Source organism: Carassius auratus, chromosome 31 (assembly GCF_003368295.1).
Source record: "Carassius auratus strain Wakin chromosome 31, ASM336829v1, whole genome shotgun sequence".
Lineage (NCBI taxonomy): Eukaryota > Metazoa > Chordata > Actinopteri > Cypriniformes > Cyprinidae > Carassius > Carassius auratus.
The window spans coordinates 16,580,160-16,601,124 of record NC_039273.1 but is presented as its reverse complement, the minus strand read 5'-3'; the positions used below and the strand labels follow the sequence as shown (position 1 = coordinate 16,601,124).

General features: G+C 39.8%; 1 protein-coding gene across 2 annotated transcripts in view; it reads right to left on the bottom strand.

Moving 5' to 3' along the window:
* The window catches only part of LOC113050678 (ubiquitin carboxyl-terminal hydrolase 43), an 83,705-nt gene that overhangs the window by 54,904 nt on the left and 7,836 nt on the right, over positions 1–20,965 (bottom strand). The window lies entirely within an intron of this gene.

Here is a 20,965-nt window from a genome sequence, read left to right as displayed (position 1 = left end):
TTCTTCCATCAGTTGGGCTTGACAACAGTCATGTGAAAAGAAAAGGTGGGAGGTCAGCGGGAGAGGAGGAACAGGCAGAGAGGCATGTAACGGGGAACGAAATGCTAGTCTTGCAGGAAAGGGGCTGACTCACAGCTATTCTTTCAGACACACATAGCAGCTGCTAATTCAGGCTATTCAGCCAGGGCTTACCGTATCACAGCAAACATGGGCACTAACAGGAAAGGAAAAACCCTGACAGGCATTTCACTCTAACAGCCCTTTATCTCTGTATTTGTTTATCCATATGTCCCTTTATCCATCTCTCCATTTTTCAGTTTCATTAGACATTCACAATCCCTGGCTCCCTCTGATGCCAGTTTCACACATACTCCATCTGCAGTGCGTATGCGTTGCGTATTTTTTTACGCACCCATGTTAACTGATTCCAGCGTTCACACTGCACGTGGTTGCGGTCCGTCTGTGCGTTCCAGGAGTGGTGCGTCTGCAGCAGTGCAGCGATCGTTTATGTACAGAGTCTATTTTTGCTGTGCTGCACACGCTGAATTAAAGTGACAGTACATTGTTCGCGGTAAAAATGAACATGGATTGACGTGGAAATGCAGTAATTTCCCAATAAATGGATACTAATTAAAGCCTACTGTGTTTCACATGCAACACATGGGTTTTTGGCTAGGTTTAAAACAAGAAAAAGAACAAATTTAGATAAACAAGGCAACATAATATATGCACTTTTATGGAAGCAGCAAAACAAAGTTCATTAAGACCAGTGGGATTGCTTGTAAAAAAGATTGATCAGCTGTTTCTGTCAGTGGTGTTTAAATGTGTAGCCGCTTGCTTGAGCAGCTTATTATACAAACCTAGAAGTCAAATGCATGAATAATATGTTGTTTATATTCATTGAGTTTAGACTAATGTCTCATTATGCAAGATTGTTACTGTTCTGTGATAAAAGAGTCACCATGCTGAGTCTGTGATGCTTCTGAACCACATACGTAATGCACACGGACTGCAGACGCACTGCAGACGGAGTATGTGTGAAACAGGCATGAGTTGGCTCCTCAGAGTCTCTCATCTGCAGGGTTTTTAGTGGTTATTCACTGAGAGGTCACACACCTCTATTCAAAAACACAGCTGCTGGAGAATGTTCCTGGACTTTTATGACATTACAGAGCAGAGTAGAGCAGCACTTCCTGATGTACAGCACTTTGCTGAACTCAGCTGCATAATTTTGAGACCCTGCTGTTATTTTTAAAATTAATATTTCTTTAAGTACCAAGTTAGGAGTTTCTCTGTATCAGTGCTACTTACGTTGCTTTTCAGCAATTATTCTGGAACTATTTGAAGTTCGAAGTATTAGGACTTATCTGGGCAATTAGGGCTGGGCATTAAGGAGATATATAACAATGGGATTAATGATCCTCTGAATTAAGAACTTTCAATTAAACATGATGTTTTAAAGCATTTTTAAAGACTTGGATAAATCATTCATAATAACAACCATTGTAGTACTATTTGCAAAAAAAAAAAAAAATTTTTAAATGAGTCAGGTCTCTTCATTGAATTACAGTGTGGCCAATGTAGACTATAATTCCCAAAGCAAATACTGCCCTTTACAGTATAACTTATATTTATAGCTTTGATATTCAAGCAAACCATTATAACTGAAATGAAATCAACTGAATCAGAATCAAATCCAGAGCTTGAGAACCTGAATCAAATTGCAAACCTAATTGTGAAAGATTCTGCAGTAGTCGAATTTGAATCCAAATAAATTTTACTTTTTTATTTTTAAAGGGTTTTAAAAGTTGCTCACAGTTCTGAAAAATAGCAGAGTACATACCAAAGCCTTATAAGGAAGACTTGCAGGCAAATCCAGCCTGTTAATAATTCTACGGATCTCAGATTGATTTACAGTAGATGGAATTACTACAGTTTTTTTTCAGTGAGTTCGGAGCATTTTAGTGGTCACTGGTCATCAACGAGTGGACTATGGTCCATATTCAGATCTTTTCTGGGCATAATTCAGTAGTTTCCAAACATAAACCAGCACAGTTTAGGTGCATCTACATGATAATGTCACATCCAATCAGATATATTCATGCTAACGTCAAGCCTGTAGATATGTGATAAGATGAGATGTTGATGCTATGACTCAACTGTACATTTCCGAACTATCACCATCAAGCACACTTCGCTTAACAAAATATGTTGGGAAGCACTGCTATATGGGACCACAATGTTAATGCAACATGCATTATTCAACTATACAACATTATCTAAAGTAATTGATAATTCTTATACAAGGTTTAAAGATAATATTTTATTAATAGTACTACTATGAGAATTACAAACTTGAAATAAATACAAATGGTGTGGTTAAAACCAGGATGCATAATGTAATTCGACCTGAGTGAAAGAGGTTTAAAGTAATTGTAAAGCTTTAGTAAAGCAACATGGAACTTGCGGTCTGGCCTGATGGCCTAATGGCCTAAAGTAAAGAAGAAGAGCAGTAAAAAATAATATAGCTCCAGAGGGGCACAAGCATCAGTGCCAATCTTCTTTTATCCTGTCCTTGACATTCAAGACAGTGAGCAAAGGCTTGTAAACTCATCAGTGTGGTAAGGACTACAAAATGACCCTTTTGTCATGGGGGTTGGATAAGGGAAATGTAGATCATTTTCAATCCCCAACATATACATTCTGAGCATATACACTACAAAAGTTTAAAAGATCTGATATTTACTGTCCGTCCATTTCCTGTCTTTACTGTCACTTTTGATCAATCTAATGCATCCTTGCCAATTTAAAAATCTTACTGGCCAGTCCAACAGCTTTTAAAGAGCTGTGAGCCTAATTTTGTACAAGGAAAGGACCAGTGCAGACTGTTCTGTGGTAAAATACAATGTGTGGGATCAGAGCAAATAACAATTCCCCTTTACCCCTAAAGAATAGTTTTACAGGTCTGAAGAGGAATGCATTACAAAAAGACTCTGTAGCAGAAAAACTGTCACCACAATATTTTTTATGCTTGGGTGTTTATAGATTACCACGGATACCATACAATATATAGATGTACTCCAAAAAACCATGTTTGATAATGGAAGAAGAGCAGCTGGGTGCTGATCAGTCAGTCATTCAGATGATAAATAGAGCATACAGCTGAGATGACTGGAAAAATGCACCAAAATCCCCAAAAGCACCTGGGTGTGAACACAGTGCACACACATTGAGGATTCAAACCCCTGCTAGGCGAGTAATCTCTAGACCTCTCCATGATACAGCATGCCAGCCCACCATCCTATACACCCCCACAGCGAATGTAATCCAGCTGAGATTAGCTGCGATTCACAACACACACACACACACACATACATCCAAAATACACACCCACTCACAGCATGAGCTATACTGTGCTTTACAGAGACATCTTTACCTTCAGGAAGCAATAACTGAGGTGACAGTTTCATCTCCTCTCAAAGGTGTCTCGCTCTCACCTGAAACAAGGACTCACTGGCTCACCTTAAAGGCATCGTTAATTTTTTTTAATCCAGACATAGATTTTTCTCCCTTTTGTTAATCATAAAAACCTCTGCCAATAATTTAAGGATTTTTTGATTCAGTCAATCCAATCATATTCAACAGTTGTGCCGCTTAAGCTACTGTACAAGATGTGATTAATGAATTTGTCAAAATATTTTAACCAAAAAACACTACTACGACAAAAGCAACCATGTAAAAATTCACCTTACTTCTAACATGTATGACTTTCTTCCATGAGACTTAAATGGAGTAAAATTTTAATTTAAATGTGCAGCAAGAATGCGTTAATGCGTACGGGACAGTAAAGACTTTTACATTGTTAGAATTTTTTCTGAATGTTGAACTTTCTATTCATCAAATAATCAACTGCAAAACTTTCAATATTCATAATAAAATGACATTTTTCTTGAACACCAAATCAGCGTAACAATGATATTTGAAGGATCATGTGACACTTAAAACTGGAGTAATGGTTACCCAGTTATTTTAAGTTGTAACAACATTTAAAAATGTTACTGTTCTTACTAAATTTGTATTAAATTAATGCAGCCTTGGTGACCATAAGAGATTAATGACACAAAACATTTGAGCAGTTCTTAACACTTAAAGGGTTCTTAAATAGAATTGGTTTGAGCCCAGTGAAAACTTCTGATTGTCTGACATTGATTTGAAAATCTTTACGTGAAAACTTATTTAAAAAACAGCAATAGGATACAGATGCATGCCAGAAGAGCCTTGAACACACACACATAAAATCAGCCCGCAGCTCCATCAGCAACACACACTCCACTGTTCGCGCCTCACGTCAAAGAATAGACAAAAGTTTAGATGCCTTTGAATATTTTAGTTGTTCTCTGCACTATTTAGGGAGTTTATCTGAAATATTCATTGGTTTAATCAAATTTTCCTAAAAAAAGTGTTAAATATTTCAAGCAGCAGTGAAATCCATTACAGGTCCTTTAATAGTATCCAGGGAACATGTGTGTGTGTCAGGCGGGTACCTGTTAGCTGAGGGTTTAAATGGACTCCAGTGGCACATAACCACAGGAGAGAGACATTATTATGAACAGTTCAGATCACAGACAGATTTAAATAGTTTCATTCACTATGCATTTTCATGGTATAAATATATTATGGATTTGTTCCTATCTTATTGGACTATGCAAAAAGTATAAAACACTCAACTAAAATGTTATCTCAAATTTAGCCACTTTTAATGTACAATTTAGATAAATTCACAAAAAAAAAACATATCTAGTACCTAGTGAACGCAACATAATATGATGGAAAAACCAAGGGGAAAAAAGCTAAACATCTCACAAGGGGGTCATCAAAAGTCTATTATGTTTTAAAGTGCTTAAAATGCACCTATTCAGCTCTGACAGGTTCATAAAGAGGGTAGGATGCCATTATGCAGTGTATGGTGCAGTTTTAAAGCACCCCTGAGGTTTCACGAGTGGGTGATGTTGAGCCGGATGTGCATTCTGCCCTCTCAGCCGATCAATTCCTAGGCTAATGTTCCACTCTTTTGTGGCATATGCCTCCCTCTCTCTGCCTTCTAACTCTCGCTCTCACTCTCTCTCTTGCTCACTCACTCTCTGCATCTCTCTAAGGTTGAAATTGTTAAATATTCATAAAGCCTCAATCTCAGAGCTGTGTTTATAGAGGCTTGTTCAATAGTGTGACAGAATTCACTGCTTCTAAGGAGCTCTCTTCATTGTGTTTGACCTAGAGGGCCCCTGTTGAAATACCTACAGTAGGCAGCCATCCCTCTACTATTGTATTACAACAGATGTTCTTGGGACATGTCTGAATTCACAGCAGAACACAAAAGGTTGACTCTTTGGGGAAAAGACCAACATGCACACTAAAGTCCCACTGCCAGTGATTTTATCAATTAAGGTCACCTGGTTGTTGCATTGTTTATAGCTATGCATGTAGTCACTGAATGCCCTAACTAGGGATTTGCTAAACTATACTGACTAGTCACTAGGTGACTAGTGAAGGACTGGTTGACTATTCAAGGAAGCCTGAAAAATGAATTCACGATGATCACGATGAATTCATTTGAGTGACTTTGGAACTTTGTTAGATTGTGACTAATTTAAAGTGACTTTTAATGATTATTAGGGGAGTTTGCAAACGTGATATTGATTTAAAACAACAGTTCAATAAACAAAATTTTTATATTAAAATGACTTACATTGTCTGACTACAACACTATTGTCTGATTTTACTCTATTTTGTCAACGAAAGTATCACTCATACCAACAACCTACTGTAAATGCCACTTTTGTGTTCTTCTGTTCCACCTCTGTAGTGAAAATGAATTTTGTTTTTGTTAATTCTGATTTCATGTGATTGGTTACTTCTTATTCTGCTTGTTCTTATTCTATTGTTTTGATTAGAATTTTTGAAAAAGCTTATAAATATACATTTTTGAATTTGGCATAGAGTAATAAAAGTTATAAAGTTCTAATAAATGCAACAACAACAAAAAAACAAAACAAAAACCCTGAAAATCACTTTAAGGAGACAAATATCGCCTCATAATGGGAAACCTATTTTTGTTACTGATGAGCAGGATCATGTTTGGACTGTGTTCCTATTTTTTTTTTTTAATTAGGAGCACAAGTGTTCCTAAAAAAAAACTAAAACAAGGATTGAACCCTGCACGGAGGCGTCGGCGCGACCACTTGCATTTTTCCCTGATAACAGTGGAAAAAACTTTAAAGAATTTTTTGCTCATACAGATGAGAGTAGTATATCATTCAAAAAAAAGGGTCTTTTATTGGTGTACAAAAAAAAATAATAATAAAGAAAAGAAACAGGATATGCTTTCTTTCTTCTACAACTCTTCCAGCTGCACTGAAGGCATGCTTGATGCTGCTTCTGCTGGCAGGGACACTAAACACCATGCATGCCAGTCTTGACAGTTGCAGTAGCATGATTTCATGTTGTTTCAACCAGCACTGCACATCTTTTCCATCAACTTAAACAATGGATGTCTAAACTTTAAAAGGAGGGGAAACCTAAAAAAGCCTAAAGCTATCACATGAAAATAAATAAGTCGGGCCCCATCAGGTTCGGGCTGAAATGCAGGGCACTATTATATATCTGACTGATAAATAAATAAGAGATTTTAAACAATTGGTATAAGCTTTATTATACAAAAAAAAAAAAAAAAAAAAAAAAAAAACGGAGACTGTAAAAATGGAAATATTTCTTAGAAAATATGATTTAAAGTACAACAGCAACTGCCTTGTGATTTAACAGTGTAGCAGCAGAACTTTAAAGGGAATGTAAAGTGACCTTAATTCTCAGAGATGATTGTAGCATACAGTACTGTATCTTTCCTTTATAATATGGAAAATAGTGGCAATAATGTTCTTCAAAAATTCACTTCTTGTGTTCCACAAAAGAAGTCATATGGGTTAGGCACAGCATGAGGGTTAACAATTCCTTTTATCGTTCATGTTTTCTCTTTAAAGCTAAAATATTTCTGTTATTATGCAACTGCATTAAAAAAAAATAGCACAAAGAATCACAGAGATGATACCTGTGAGGCAATCAGGACACTCCATCTTCAAAAAAAAAAAATCATAAACATAAAGCTCATCCAACGGGTTGGTCTCTAGCTTTCCTGTTCTTAACTCAGAATCTTATTATTTGTTTATTCTTTACTCTAAGACTTCAGAGCCACTACCAATCTGAAGGAAAGTCCAGACAGCTTGGATCAGATTAGGAGAGAAGTCTCGCCAGAGTCTCTTGACTTCAAGCGAACAGCCTTGGCTTTACATTCAGAGTCTTGCAGATTAGACATGCCACCATTGGGATAAGCCATCTGATCGACATGGAAGGTGACCAACCATTATGAGGCACTTGGGGACAGACTAGTCTGAAACCATTGACACCATAATATAATAATTATAGCCTTTCACACTGTGTGGCAAAAGTGTCAGACCCTTCAAAAAATGCTGAATTATATAGTGATGTGCCTTATCTGGAAACACACCAATAATAACAAAACTAATAATGAACTAAGATAAATGTAAAATAAACTTTATTATTATTATTATTTTATGAACATTACATAAGAATGAACAATACATGGGTGTCTATATACCCTTCACACATACAGTCTTTACTAGTAAATTACCAGTAAATTACAGTTAACAAATCATGTGTGAATAAGATATTTTAAAAAATTCAAGTAAATTCATCTTGGAATTTATAGTATGAGAAGTTGCAACGTTACCGTTAAGGTGCTCTGTGTGAACGAAACACAAGATGACCATTATGAGTATGAGTAACGTGCTTGACACAATAAGCCCTTTCACACATACAGACTTTTCCGGTAAATTACTGGTAAATTGCCGTAAAGATCTTTTCAAAAATAGCGGTAAATTCGTTCCGGCAATTTACCGGTATGAGAAGTTGTAACATTACCAGTAAATTGCCGGAATTCTGCTGTGTGTGAACGCAGAAGGAAAATTACCGGTATGAGCACGTACGAGTTCAGAATGCGGTGATGTAAGACGTCTACTCCGGGCCAATCATAACAATGTGACGCATTCACGCACTGTTTAATAAAATAAAATACATGTCATCCAACTGAAGCGACAAATTAAGGCGCTTCTTCTTATCCGGGCGGATGAAGAAATTTGTTGTCATCTGAGAGAAACTGTTAGTGATGCAGTAATGAATGATAAAATAACTGTTAACTGTCTCCGAGAGCAATGCGTTCACAGGACAAAGTCAGGTCATCAATAAACTGAAAACATTGCATCTTAATATCTAAAAAAAAATAGTCACAAACAAAGTAGTAGTGGAAGTATTTCTTGTTCCTATTATGACTTTTGTCAATCTATTTGGGGGGTCCTGCTACTCCACAAATCCTGTAGCTCTAAACCAGTGAATCTCAACCCGCGGCATGTCATGAAATCACACGCTGCCCACCATGCCGAACACAATAATAAAAAATAAAAAATAACTTTAAGTTTTACAACTTATTTTAGTTTTTTACATAGGGAAAAACACATAGGGTACAAACGAGAAGTCAGAGTAGTGGAGAGTGCTGTACATTCGGCATCAACTTTCAGTTTGCCCCGCAACTCACTTGAGGATGTTCTGCCCGTCTTTTTTCCCAATTCTCCCAAAGCAGCTTATACTACTGCTTCAGCTATTAAAATAGTACAGTTCATGTTTGGAGCAGTTTTTGATCGTTAAACAGGCCTATAAGTTTATTAGTAAATAATTCAAATATATTTTTAGTATTTCCCTCTGTCACATTAATGGTAATTACTTTTTCCGGTGCTTTGCGATATCTTTTGAACTCAATTTGAATGCAGAACTGTTTATCTGTGCTGATAGACTATTTGATATGAATTTGGATCAGCATAGGCTACATTTGTGAACGCACCTTTTCTGCGATGTCGCGCATCTTACAGACTGCAATTGACAATCGCAACTTCATTGTGCTATTAATCCTTTCAAGCTGATTTTCACTAAATTGTTCAGCTCCAGACAGCATCAGGTGTTTTATTAATGGTGAGTATAATTATTTAATTTTATGGCAATTTACTGGTATTACTGTGTGAAAGAGGCTAATGTGAACATTTGACATGAAAATGAATATGAAAAGATAAAAAGACATATCCCCCATACCCTCCATGTGTTCAAAAACAACACCGTAAGGTGCAGCAATTTAGAGGTTATTTCCAGTCACTGATGTCACAAAATGTACCAGTATTTTGAAATTGATGTGTGAATGCTGCTTTACCAGAAAAAAATACAGAACGTCCTTGCCTGTGTGAACAGTGGATTTTTATATTTATTGGTATTTATTAAGTCGTTCCGATTATTTTACGGTAATTTTACTTGTATTACTTTGTGAAATGGGCTGATGTTTAGACCTTCCACACAAGAAAACATGCTTTTGTGTATCACCCACTCCTCAAGCAGGATGCACTTCACATACAGTATATGATGAGGGAGGGTTGAACTCTGAATAAGTGGTAGATACTGTTTCCACCAAGTATAAATAGACACTGTCAAAATATAGTTATATAAGAAATAGGCCTATTATATAAGAAGAATTCTTCTATACACCTATACAATACATATTATACATATCTGCAATACAGAAACAAAATCGAATGTGTTAGATAAACTGGATTAATGATGTGGTGCATGACTAGCCATTCAAAGCACTTCATGAGAATGGGGTAAGTGCAACTGGACATACTCATTGAAGCAGGATGGAAGACAGCTACTTCACGACTGGAATGATGGTTGTAGCTTTGAAGCATGTGGGGACAACAGCCTGACTAAGTGAGAAACTTACAGTAACATTTCATACACTGGGTGGCCTTATAACATTGTTAAAGGGGTTGTATGATGCGATTTTAGTTTTCCTTTCTCTTTGGAGTGTAACAAGGTCTTTGAAACTTTACACATCGTCTTTATGCACAAAGACTAAAGTCTCAAATCAAAAGAGATTTTCTTAATAAAAGTTAAGACCTCCTAAAATGCCTCCTTTAAATTCGCCCCCACATGTTTACGTCACTGTGTGAGAAGATTTGCGTAACACTGTCCAAATGTTCACACAATGAAAGAACTTTTATTCTCGCTGTAGTATGGTTGTTTCTGCCATGTTGTGAAGACGCTGTGTTTCATTTTGAAAGTGAAACTATAATGTGTTCTATAAAGTGAGGAAGTTCCAACTTTGCAAGGACAGTCTGGCGCTTCTGACTCACAGCCTGTAAGTACACGTTTTATATTAAAAAAATTTGCCACTGATGATTCATACGTGAGCTCTGAGCAGTGTTGAGTAGAGCTTGTTGTTTGGCGTTTCTCCAATCAAATGCAAACATGGTTTTATGTTTGCGCAGCGCGATACGCAATGCAACACGTAAAAACACAGTATAAGTTATAATCATTATGTCCCCACTGGATGCCACAAATGCTAACTTTGTAATGGGGTTCTATTGGTTTTGTCTGGTCATGCCGGGAGACAGGGTCACAGTATGTTAAGGGGTGTAACATTTCCGTTAAACACTTGAGGTATTAAGCCAATCACAATGCAATGGATAGCTGGCCAATCAGCATTTACCTTGCTTTTCGGAACGATGAGCTTTGTCAAAATCGAAGCGTTTCAGAAAGGCAGGGCATAGAGGAGCAAACATTTTGCACATTATGTGGAAGATGTGTTTTCTGAACCTTAAACCACATAAACACATTGCATTACACCAAAAACAGAACATAATGTGTTTTTTTAGCAACGTCATATGACCCCTTTAAGATTTTAATTTATAGATAGATAATTTATCCAAGACATATTCATTAACATATTTCATAATGTTCAGTCCTTGGATCCATATAAGCATTACTATCAAGGCAAAGAGATCTCACAGTGACTAATAAACATCTGGATTCAGTGTATTAACATACCTGTGGGATATTTGTGACAACAGCCAAAGAAACTGAAGTGCAGCTTTGTTCATCAAGTGCAAAAACTTACCATTTCAGAAGTTATTTACTCCCAGAAAATCTATAAAAGCTGAGGGGATAAGAGTGCCAATTTGATCCCTTTAATTTTTTTATACGTTGAAGGTAATTTACGGATGGACAACTGGGATTTCAGGCAGTGGAGTCATGTATACGAGAAATATTTCCTTCAGAGAAGCTACCATTTTATATGTTAATGGAATATTAATGTGGGAAATCGAGCATGATCCGGATTTGGTACAGTGTATAAGTCCATATACATTTATCATGCAAACATAAATACATTCATGTAGGCCCTGTATAGCATGCTTTAGCCAAGACAGACTGAGCGACTCAGACAGAGTAATCTCTGATACTCTCAATCCTTTATAGTTAACCACTGAGGTGAACACTTTCATGGCAAATCATTCTGACATTCTTTGACAAACAGCCCAGAAAAAAAAAAAAAACACCAGACCTGACCCCTCTCTCTTTACTCTCTTTCTCTTGCTCTCGCTCTCTAAAAACATTTTAACTATGTTTAAAATATTTGACACATTTACATTGTAAATATCAGAGTTGTAGTGCTCCAGACTGGACTCTGTCTCAAGTATGAGTCCAAGACCATATTTTCATGGTCTTGGCTTTGTGTTGGACTCGAGCATTTGAACTTGGTCTTGTCTTGGACACAAGAAGTCAACTCCCCGACACAAGAAGTGTGTATAATTGTATTGAATGTACACTAGTAGTGTACTTCAAATCATAAAAGCATATATTTTTAAAAACTGTATTTTGTAATATTAATTAAATTAAAGGCCATGTGTAGTAAAGAGAGTATACTTTCATGACTATGTTTCTTAGAACACTTAAATACACATTTAAAATTGTTAAATTTAAATCATATTAAATGTGTACATTTAAAACTTAAAACAATACTAATGCACAAGTACGTGATTATAATCCTAACTGTAATTTGTTATGTAGTTTTACATTTGAAGTGAATATATTTTAGATTAAATAAATTGTGACTTCAACAATAAAAATGTGAATTACAAATACATTTAATAAATATGTGACACAATAGAAATTACATTAAAATATATTTAAATTGCACTTTTTTGACAAGGGTCTTCTGGTCTCAGTCTTGACTCAGAGTTAACCTACTCCGATTCCAATGAGCTTGTCTTGACTACAACATTGGTAAATATGTCATTGGCCAACTGGGTCAACTGATTGAACTTTTCTTACCGTAGCAGCCTCGGATCAATGGAAAGTAACTTGTGGACAAAGAAATGTTTTTTTGAGAGGGTCTAAGATCATCATGGCCTTTCCCCATCTCTCGCCCCTGTGATGGTTATTTGGCTTATTGGACACCAAGGTGAATAATCAGGCAGTGTTGTGAAGCACTGGACATATTTTTTACCTTGTTGAATAAATTTGTGCTTGCCGACAGTGTCTCCTGATTCACACTAATACAACAATATAATAGAAATTGGGATCTTGAAATACTCATTAGGCTTACCCATTAAATTACTTTGATTACTCTACATATTTCAAAGGCTTCATATAACATACAGATGTACTTCCTTACCCTCTTCTGTTTAAAATAAACTTATTCCAGTTACATTTCTACCTTAAGCAGCCTCAGTTTGTTTGAATTGGTTATGGCCCATTCCAATATTCTAAGCTTTACAAAAGCAACTATATAGGAAATGATAACAAACTAATAAAAAATATATATTTAAAAAAATGCAAACTATAGTTTGCTTTGTATTTTGAAGGAAAATTCCGATATTTCACCTTTTTATTAATGAAACTGATTATAATAGCTTTAGTTTAAAAACAACAACAACACAATTTTACTGTTATGATGCATTACAAACAATTAAAACAAACAATTAAATGGTCATGAGTCTATTGATGGTTAAGTACCGGTTTAACACAGACTGGAACTAATTGGAAATGATTGATGCACAATAAAGCATGAAATATGTCCAAATAATCAAGATTGCAGCTCCCCTGATTAATGAAAAAAAATGAAATACTAAAAAATGTTACTTACAGTATTTTTTAAATGTCTGCTTCTGCTCAGATTAAAAGTTTTCACTAGTTTAAAATTTTTGCACAAATGTAACCAACCATAGGCTTGTTCATTTTATGTATAAACAATAATAAATCAGGCATGCAAATTAGGTCTATCAAAAAAAATAAAAAAATAAAAAAAAATAAAAAAACTGGTGATAAATTCACATACAGCCATGAGCAACAATGATAAATTAATAAAAAAAATATATATATAACAAGGCATAAAAATTACCATTATATTCAACAATCACAGACATAGGCCCAATCCCAATTCTACCCCTTAGCCCTTCCCCTTGAAGGGGTAGGGGTGTCTCGATTATCTTTTGGTTGGAGGGGAAGGGTGTCACAGTGTCTGGGTTGTTGTTCCCCGGGGTTCCACTAGATGTCCTCCTTCTCACGGTGTCTGTCCCAGATCACTTCCTGTTCCCTTATATGGTCACCTTCCTCCTTGTTACGTAATTGATTGTTCCCCCCACCTGTCTCCTGTTTCCCCATTATCCTTCTGTGTATAAATACCCAGTCTGTCTCAGTCTATGTTACGGAGTCCTTGTTTAAATGTTACCGTTATTCATTCCCGTCATCCTTGTCTTGTCTTGTCTTGTCTTGTCTTGTCTTGTCTTGTCTTGTCTTGCCTTGCCTTGCGTTGCGTTAGTGTCTTGTTTATGTCTGCTTTGATCTTCTGGTTTTGACCCTGCCTGGACTGTTTACCCTTTTGGATTATCCCTAATAAACGACGTACCTGCAGATTGGTTCCTTCTCCTGTGTTTCCCATAACACATTACGTGACGGAAGGACTCCGTCAACGTAGGAACCAGCGGTATGTCACTTTTCCGTTCCCCAGCCAAGATGACGGAGAGGCGGGTCAAGTATCTTCGGTTGACCGCCCTCCGTCAAGACGGCAACGAAGTGGGTGCCCTGGCTCAAGTGTTCTGGTCCCTGGCTGAAGGCATGGGATACAATGATGCGGCCCTTAAGGACCACTTCAATGGCGGCCTGGATGATCCAGTGCCCGAGGAAGAGATGGCGCAGTTGGAGATGCTGGAGTTCTGGGAATTCGTGCGCTACCTGCAGTTTCGGTGTCGGTGGGATGCCCCAGCCACTCCTGTCTCTTCCGGCAGGGTGGTCGTCAGCCCAGCACCACTGCCCAGGATGGCCGCCAGCCCAGCGCCACAGTACAAGATGGCCGCTAACCCAGCGCCAATGCCCAAATTGGCCACCGGTCCAGCGCCACAGTACAAGATGGCCGCCGGCCAAGCGCCACAACACAAAATGGCCGCCAGCCCAGCGCCACAGCACGAGATGGCCGCCAGCCCAGCGCGACAGCACAAGATGGCCGCCAACCCAGCGCCACAGCACAAGATGGCCGCCAGCCCAGCGCCACAGCACAAGATGGCCGCCAGCCCAGCGCCACAGCACAAGATGGCCGCCAGCCCAGCGCCACAGCACAAGATGGCCGACTCAAAGCCTGAGTCTCCAGATAAGGTGCACGATGCTGTCCCGGAGGCAGAAGCGGTGCACGATGCTGTCCCAGAGGCAGAGGCGGTGCTCAATGCTGTTCCGGAGGCCGAGGCGGTGCCCGTTGCTGTTCCAGAGGTCGAGGCGGTGCCCGATCCTGTTCCGGAGGCCGAGGCGGTGCCCGACGCTGTTCCAGAGGCGGAGGTGGTGCCCGAGGTCGAGGCAGCGCCCATTGCTGTTCCAGAGGCCGAGGCGGTGACCGAGGCCGTTCCCGAGTCAGTTACCGAGGCAGTGCCCGGGGCTGTTTCGGAGGTCGAGGCGGTGCCCGACACTGTTCCAGAGGCCGAGGTGGCACCCGATGCCGAGGCGGTGCCCGAGGCTGTTCCGGAGGCCGAGGCGGTGCCCGAGGCCGTTCCCGAGGCAGTTACCGAGGCGGTGCCCGAGGCTGTTCCCAATGCAGCTACCAAGGCGGTGCCCGAGGCTGTTCCGGAGGTCGAGGCGGTGCCTGACGCTGTTCCAAAGGCCGAGGTGGAACCCGACGCCGAGGCGGTGCCCGAGGCTGTTCCGGAGGCCGGGGCGGTGCCCGAGGCTGTTCCCAATGCAGTTACCGAGGCAGTGCCCGTTGCTGGTCCAGAGGCTGAGGCGGTGCTCGAGGCCGATCCCGAGGCCGTTACCGAGGTGGTGCCCGAGGCCATTCCAGAGGCCGAGGCGGTGCCTGATGCCGAGGCTGCGCCCGATGCCGAGTCGGTGCCCGACGCTGTTCCAGAGGCCGAGGTGGTGCCCGAGGTCGAGGCAGCGCCCATTGCTGTTCTGGAGGCTGAGGCGGTGCCTGATGCCAAGGTGGTGCCCGAGGCTGTTCCAGAGCCAGGGCCAGTCACCGAGGACCCTCCAGAGCCAGGGTCAGTCACCAATTACCCTCCAGAGCCAAGTCAAGTCACTGGGTGGTCTGCTGCTCCGTTCCGGGAGACTCCGGTCTCAACCACGGGGAGGTGGTGGCCGTCCGCTCCACCCTGGAGGGCTCTGACTTTGACCACAAGGCTGTGGTGGTCTTCCGCTCCACCCTGGAGGGTTTTGACTTTCACCACAAGGCTGTGGTGGTCTTCCGCTCCGCCCTGGAGGCCTTTGACTTTGACCACAAGGCTGTGGTGGTCTTCCGCTCCGCCCTGGTGGACGCCTCAACATGTCCTTCATGGACTTCTGTTTTGTGTTTTTTGAGTTCTGTTATGTTTCTGTCTGTTCCCTTTAGTTTAGTCTGGCCCTCCGTCCCTCCCCCTGTACCTCCTCCGGTCCTCCTCCCTCCTGGTCTTCCTGTTTTAGGTTTACATTTCTGGTGTTTGTTCCCCATGTGTTCCTTTTCCGGCCCTCCGTCCCTCCCCCTGAGCCTCCACCTGTCCGCCTCCCTCCTGGTCTCTGTGTTGTGTTTTGTCTTGGAGCGTCTGGGAGCCGCTCCGTAGAGGGGGGGTACTGTCACAGTGTCTGGGTTGTTGTTCCCCGGGGTTCCACTAGATGTCCTCCTTCTCACGGTGTCTGTCCCAGATCACTTCCTGTTCCCTTATATGGTCACCTTCCTCCTTGTTACGTAATTGATTGTTCCCCCCACCTGTCTCCTGTTTCCCCATTATCCTTCTGTGTATAAATACCCAGTCTGTCTCAGTCTATGTTACGGAGTCCTTGTTTAAATGTTACCATTATTCATTCCCGTCATCCTTGTCTTGCGTTGCGTTAGTGTCTTGTTTATGTCTGCTTTGATCTTCTGGTTTTGACCCTGCCTGGACTGTTTACCCTTTTGGATTATCCCTAATAAACGACGTACCTGCAGATTGGTTCCTTCTCCTGTGTTTCCCATAACACATTACGTGACAAAGGGGTGAGGGGAAGGGCCAGATAGCTCTTCAAACGAAGATTTTTCGAGACCACACTTCAAACTAAGAGGGGTATGAATTATCTTGGCAACATGGCTGCTACAGCGAACAAAAAGACACATACATGTAAGCTTTTTTGGCATAAATAAAGATTTTAACGAAACGTAATCATTTATTTTATGTTACATTCAATTGTGAGATCATATTAACAGTCATGTTACTCAAGGAAATGTTTGCAAAAAATTGCTAATATTTGCTAACGTCGAATCATTACAGACTGCATGATAGTGCCACAGCATACGTCTGATCAGGGTGATAACTGCCGTAGCCTAATACCCACAATAATTAGAAATCGCTAAACCATTTTCTCAAATATTGCCTATTCAAGAGAGAGAGAGAGAGAGAGAGAGAGAGAGATTGAAGTTGCGTGTATTCGCATCTGTGCGTTTCTCATTTTAGAGTGCGTTTACTTAAAAACAGCGATTGTACCCTCTCGTCACTGGAAAATATAATGTAGCGATTCAGTATTTAAACTGTATTTAATAAAAGTCATGGGGCAGCGTTGACAAGTTTATTTTCTCCTGTATGTGTGATCTGCGCGATTTCCGATGTGTGTGTCAGTAAGCAGCTCATTAATAAAAAACGATAATTAAAGGCTTTAATGTACAACAGCACATAATGTATGTATTGTAAGAGCTAGACGACGAATGATGGCATGTGACGTCATGGTAGTGATGTCCCAACCTTAGGGGAATATTTTCTCCCCTACCCCTTGACACTCTGTTTCAAGGGACAAGGGGAAGGGGTAGGCGGAGGGGTAGGGGAAGGGGAAGGGGAAGGGGAAGGGGTATAAAATAGAATTGGGATTGGGCCATAGTTAAAAGCTTCTCTTTTTTTGCTTTAAATGAGAGTCTAGAACTCAAATGTCAAATTATACGCAGTAACAGCGTTAGAAAGTGTCTAGCTGTCATTTAGCTGTTAATAACAATGTCTGTTTGGATGAGATCAGAGTGTTACGTGAGGGGCCAAAGATAATGATCCATTCTGTTATAAGCCTAAAAATGTCTCTTGATTGAGCTGCCACATTACCATGCAGGCTTGGCGCCTTCATTCGCTGCCACTACAGAAGACAAAAGCTGAAGTGTGTTCATTGCCAAAACACAGACTTCAGCTGACCTGCTGCTGTCTGACACCCTGCAAAATGTATTACGTTCTAACAGCCTCTGAACTCTGAGAAGGTGAATATGTGATTATCAAACCTGTACCTTCTTTTAAACACCACAGTTAATTTTTAATAAGCACATTCCACGCTCTCTCCAATTCCTCATTGATTACTAAAGAGAATAAACACTTACAATAAGGTCTCAGTGAAATATACAGAACATTACAACACTTTCACAACACCCACACACCAATCCACCCACTCATTTTCCACTCCTACAGTACATCATTTCTCTAGCACAAAAGTAAAAAAAATGAAATGGAAAAACTAGTCATCCAATGTATCATACACAGGGTGGAAGTCACATCAGGCTGAAACTTCCTTCTCATTAGCTTAAAGGAGTTTGTGTCCTCAGACTCAGGTTAAACTGCATGTAAAGAGACACACAAGAGAAAACTGGTAGTCTGAATGTAATTGCATGCATAGTTATTTTTTCTTCCATTGGTCAGACAATACATGTATGTGGGGAGCATCATATGCAACACACTGTGTGCAGTAACATGAAGTGGAAACTAAATTAGTATTAAAATGCCATAAACAATACTAATTTGTTAAGTGAGGAACCTCTTATGACACCACGTCTGTCTCTGACAGACAAGTCAACCTGTGACCAGGCTCTGCCTCACCTATATCAGCCAGATCGACCCCTGCTGAAGTAATTTGTGCTTTCTTCCTGTGGGAGACTGGTGTAAGCTCTCTCAGCACATCCTGACTTTGGTGATTTTGCTTAACTGTTCAACCGGCAGGCCGTCACTGGAATCTGTCACCGAACACGAGAGCAATTGGAGTGGATATTGTTGAGTGATATCCTTAAAAATTCCAATAGTGCCAGAGTCAAGGCGAGCTATTCTAATCAGCCTAGTGCATTCCAAATTACAGTGGTAGGTGACATCAAGTCAACTTGAGGTTTTAAGTGTGGCCTTCGGAAGGTTTAATTACCTTAGACCAGCAGTCTAGCATTTTGTGACATGTCTGAGATTTGCATCCCTTCTCAGGCATTATGGCAATGGTCATAACCCCGTCAAAGGGAATGAATCGAAGAACAAAGAGGTTTGCATCCCACCAATGTCCATCCTCATGTGGAGCTACAATCTCCGGCAGGGACCTTCACCCCATGTGCATCATGTGTATGGGTCTGAAGCATGGTCAAACGTTGCTTGCAGACTACAAACATGTGTTCACTCATTGCCGGTGAAAATCTTGGAAAGGAGGCTGAGACTGGTGGTGGTTAACAAGTGGGATCCATGCCTATTCCAAAGCTGCCACACAATCTACGGCAATTGACCATCTCACATGAGCTAGTACGAGCTGGACGGACATGATGGAAGCCGAATCCCTGGATATGCCTCCACCAGTGAGCGCTAGCACTCTAAGTCCTGCTCACAACGGGCAGTAAGCTGGCAAGCGACCACACTTGGATGGCGCTGGACCTTTGGGAATGCATTCGTTTCCATTATTTTGTAATTCCAAAGAAAAGGGGTACAGCCCTTTGTCCAATTTTTTGCCTTGTGTGTTTAACATGCACCTACAAAAGTATTTGTTCAGAAAGCTAAGACACAAAGTGCTTTGTCAATGCATATTTTCACATATACATTTAGCTCTCTCACAGAAAAATCCTCAGATTTGCATACCAAGTTACAACTTGTGAGTTTCAAACTATTACATTCGAGCTAACTTTAGCCCTAAGGGTTTTTACCAAATGTGTGGAAGCAGCCCTGTTCCCACTGAGGAGCAAGAGAATAAGAATATTGTCTTACATCGACGATTATCTGATATGCTCATTGTCAAGAGAGCAAACAATGAAATATGCAGAGATGGTGTTAAATCATCTCAGCAACTTGGGGTTCAAGATAAACATGATAAAGAGCTGTTTGGCGTCCTCATAACAAACATAATATCCAAGGGCTCAGCATAGAGTCTCTTTCTTATCGAGTCACACTGACAGAGGGGAGAATTGTGTCTTTCACACAATGTCTCGCACACTTTCAAATGGGGAAAGTGGTTTCATGTAGACTGTGCTTACGATTGTTGGGTCTTATGGCTTCCATGAATTCTGTAGTACATTTGGGGCTGCCCTAAATGAGGGATTTTCAGCACTGGATTGCACAGTTACCTCTGTGCTCTCATGTCATCAAGAGTTACTAGGACAACTGATATGTCCTTAAAGGGTCGGGGAGTAGGGTTGTGGCGGTGAGGAAATTTCCCCACAGGTTAATCCATGTGTGACAACACTAGTAATACTGGTATCACCGAGGGTGGGGTTCGCTAAAGTTTTCCTTCTTTTCCTTCGCTTTCCTTCACTTTCGAATAGCTTATAAATGCCCATACTCATCTTACTTTAACTTTAGAATTACTGGCAATTCGGTGTCAATTGCTTGAATGGAACAACAAAATGGAACGACATCTCACTTTTATTAAACAAAGAACTTTTATTATCAAACCAAATAAAAATACACCATGTTATAGGCTTAATCTAAAATAAAATAAAACTTCCACAAAGTTTAAATAAATGAATAAATAACATCGAAGGTGTGGCAAAATGATTGAGAAAGCTTGGAGATATGACATACACCTTGATGTAAAATAAAATAAATAAATTACACAAAGTTTAAAAACAGAAAAAATCTAAATAAACCAAATAAATAAGAAACAAATATTAATAAAAAGCAGTGGTGGACAAAGTACACAAATCAAGTACTTGAGTAAAAGTACAGATACGTATAATAAAATATTACTCCAGTAAAAGTAAAAGTACTCCTTTTTCAATTTTACTCAAGTGAAACTACAAAAGTACTACATTTTTTATGTACTTAAGTAAAAAGTACTGAAAGATCGATGTTTGCAATTTTATGTAGGCTACTTAATTAAATTTTATATTAGCACATTTTTTTTATTTTTATAATCCTTCTGCTCAAAGCACCTGGGATTTTTTCCATAATAACCACTATATGGAGTCAAGATATATTTTTGTTGTTGATATGGACTACGTTGATGAGAGTAATGTTCACTGTGAAGCTTACACTGTGAGGTACATGAGAGAAAGCTTGAGCATTTGATTTTCACCAGAAAGAAAAAAGTATTTTAAAGTTTGTTGTTTTACAGTTATATATGACATGATAATAAGGCCTGAAGTTAGGAAGAACATTTTAAAGAAAATATAATTATATTTTCATAATGATTTTTTCCTTATCAAACCTTGTCTGTGGTGTAAAAACACCCCTGGCCAAACGGGGTGCATCTCTTCCCACTTTGATAATTACTGTAGTTACCATGTTCTGAACATCACATCCTTTCTTCTCTCTCTATATAT